Here is a 3447-nt window from a genome sequence, read left to right as displayed (position 1 = left end):
CATAGCTCGTGGGTCGAGTAGATCGATGCTTTTGTGATTTGGAGCCGACATGGTCGGAAATCGTTTTTACCTATTGAGGGAAACCTGTTTTAACCGGTTCTTTTCGAAGTATATTTTAAGTAGTGGCCTACGATTTTAGCGACAATCGGGCGTCCCCGAGTCACGTTATTCTAGCTGTATCAGCTATTTTGATCGTAGGCATGTGCGTTTGGCCGTAGCCATTCTTTATCCCGAGTGATAGTTTAGGCGTCTACAATGAGGGTATGCCCTTTAGGGATTCTTACAAATGCGACATAAAGCCTAAACTTTGGGATTTTCATGCCTGTTGAGGTCTTATAGTTTGTCATGCCTATTAAGGTCTTACAGTTTGTCACGCCTGTTGAGGTCTTACAGTTTGTCATGCCCGTTGAGGTATTACAGTTTGTGTAATGTAGAATAGATCTAGTTACGCCGAGGCTGCTCGCTAGGGGTCTTACAGTTTTGGGTTTTCCATCGTATGGCGATTAATGGCAGTCTCCGAGTCATCGAGTTTGTTTATGCTTGAAGACCGCTTCTCGTGAGCTCGGAGTTGCCTTATGGGGGCTTCATGATCCCGGAGTTCCGAACTTGGGGTCGTGCGGGTGCTAAATTGCTGATGCTAAGTCTCCGAGTATCTCGAGACGCATTCGGCAGAGAGGCCCTTGTTGCGAGTATGTTGAAATCCCCTTTTCCGAAGTACAAAATGCCGAAAAGATATTCTTTATTGCTTGGCGTAAATATATGTTGTAAATACATGTTGTCTCGTTGTTGTGACCTCGGCCCACGGGGGTGCGGCTCCTCCGATCATCTGACCCGTTTACACGATTCCCTATTGAAATTCAGCCTACCATTTCTTGGCCCTTCCGAAGGGATGATGTCCTTAAGAGAAGGTCATCGCACGTCGTCTGATTGTAGAAGAAAGGCATGCGATCCCGTCGGATCCTCCTCTAGGGGTATGCTGCTCCGCTAATAATCTTGCTGGCGGGACCCTCTTTGGGTTGGAAGCCCGATCGAGGGAAGAGAGCACGACCGGCCCCGCTAAGGCCTTGGATCTCCGAGTGGAGTTAGAACTTCTGAATTCCCCGACTGATTGCCTGCATACAGGTTAGTAAAACAAAAAGAAACAACAAAGGAGTGAAGTAGTTCTTCCTTGCCGCGAGATGTGTAGGTGATGTTCCAAGGTTTGGTATGTTTCTGTCATTTTGAGGCACGAGCCCTAATACAGCCTTCTGTTGTGTTCAACCAGGCTTGGCCGAAGATGTGGTTCTGCTTATACTTTGATCCCTTTGAGGGCGGAGCCATTGATGCCGGCGATGGGTAATACGGTGAGGGATTTCCTCTCGTCGCGTGTAGCTTCTTGTCGAATACTTTAGTCCTACCCTTGTCGTGGGTTTTCATCCCTTTGGCGGAGTGGGGTCGGAGTTGCCTCTGGGCGGCATGCCCGTTGTCATCTTAATGAGACGTCCGTGTCTTGCAGGCTCGACATTCCAGTCCGAGCTCAGATGGGCTGTATAGAGGGAGTGGTCTTCCTAATTGTTGTGGTGATCGGCGTCTAGGATCCGTCAAGGATTCGAGATGTGGGAGTGGTTTGGTTCGTTAGTCCGAATCGCCCCATTGGCTTCGGTCTGACCTCATTGGTATAATTGATAGAACCACCTATATTCATGAACACATGTTTTATTTGGAATAGGTCAAATGAGGGAGAGGGTTACCAATGCGTCAATACGAGGTCGAGGAAAAGTCTCGGCGTCCCTTTCCTTGGAAGCAAGGGTGTCCTTTGGAATATTCCCCAGACCCGTCTCTCCCCGGCAACTAGCACTTTCACTCTACATTTTATGGATCTTTGAAGGGTGTCGCCGCCCCTTAACTGTCGTGGTAATACGTCGTGGCTTGTCAACTTCATTCTTCCTGGTCTCCTTCCTCCTTTGGAGATGGATTGATCTTGATCACTCGGTGGTTCTCGATGGTGATTTTTATTGAATAGCACGACTGTCGTTCTTTTAAGCCAATGGCCATTTTTGACTCCGTAGCCACGCGCGCCCTGCGGTTCCTGCACCAGGCTATGGTTCTTTCGAATGGGTCTTGATCGAATAGGTCTGAGTCGCCTGGCGTTCTTGTTTTCTCTTAAGGTGATCACAATGTTCGTTAAAGCTATGTTGAAATCATACTCAGCTGGGCGGGGTTTCCCTGCCGGCTATGCCTTGTCAAATTTGGTTCCACTGGAGATTTCTTGGGGATGTTGCCCTCGAGATATTTCTCTATCATTGCAAGGTAGGTTTGCATCTCGTGTCGTTCCTTCCATTCCCGGCGCATGGATGGTGCCCCCATCTGTTGGGCATTAGCTTCTTTGTCGGAAGTCTGCTTGGATATACCGAACCTGAGGAGGTTCCCAGACGGTTATCCACAGCCCCGATTTGTGGCCGGTGCCGGGTATGGGCATCCGACCAAATCTCGGCTGGGCATCTGATCAATCTTCGTTTGAATTGTCCTGGAATCGTCCGGCATGCTTCGTTTAAGCTTCGGGTGAAGGCCTGTGTTGCCTAACGATCCGAAACCGGGAGCGATCTCATTCGTTCTATCAGGGAATGAGGTGCGGCTTCCTACGGTTTTTCATTTTTTCTTAGTTCGGCCTCGGGTGTATCGGGCCCTCTCGTTACTGCTTTGATGGCATCAGCGCATGCTTCTGCGGAGGAAAACGCTGGTATGGTAAGTGAGTTTGTGAGGTCAGGTGCCAGGCGATGGCGCTGCGTCATGGTTTCTTTCAAGAGAGTTTCCTCGAACTTCCTCAATGAGACGGGCTCAAACTCATCATCTTGGAGGCCGGTGCCCTTGAATGAGCACGTGTAAGCGATGGCGTTCTTGTAGGGATCCGAGGTCCTGTCGCACCTGGGGAGTTTTGGCGTTCCGAATTTCCTTGAAGCGAGTTTCGGGACTGCTTCCTCGGGGGACGATTGCCATATGAACTTCATGAACCTGACTCGATCCTTTCAAAGAGATCCCTAAGCATCCCTGCTACGGCGAGGTTGGTTACCGATCCATTGTTGTTTGATCTCTCGGGTATTCATTCGGCATAGGGAGATGTTTCTTGCGCTACTGTGCTGGGAGTCTCTAGGTGACATTACAGCTGAGCGATAGCCAACTGCTGTGCCTGCAATATTTTAAAAATATCGTGAAGTCTCATTTCCTGTTCTTTCCGGACCGGGGTGTTTTGAGCTTCCTGTTGGTCGATATGTTGTATGCTACCATCGGTGCGCGATTCTTCGTCGACCTGTTGTGCGCCTTGCGAGCCCGCTTCCGCTTGAATCGATCCAAATGCATTATCGGGGTTCTGCGGTGTCGCGCCAGCTACTGAAACAACCACACTGTTTCCGCTGTTATTTTTGGGGTAGTCGTTCTTGACTTTTCTTACCGAGCCGGACATTTTAACCT

The sequence above is a fragment of the Nicotiana sylvestris genome, chromosome 8 (assembly GCF_000393655.2).
Source record: "Nicotiana sylvestris chromosome 8, ASM39365v2, whole genome shotgun sequence".
In the NCBI taxonomy this organism is placed as follows: Eukaryota; Viridiplantae; Streptophyta; class Magnoliopsida; order Solanales; family Solanaceae; genus Nicotiana; species Nicotiana sylvestris.
This window is presented reverse-complemented; position numbering follows the sequence as displayed.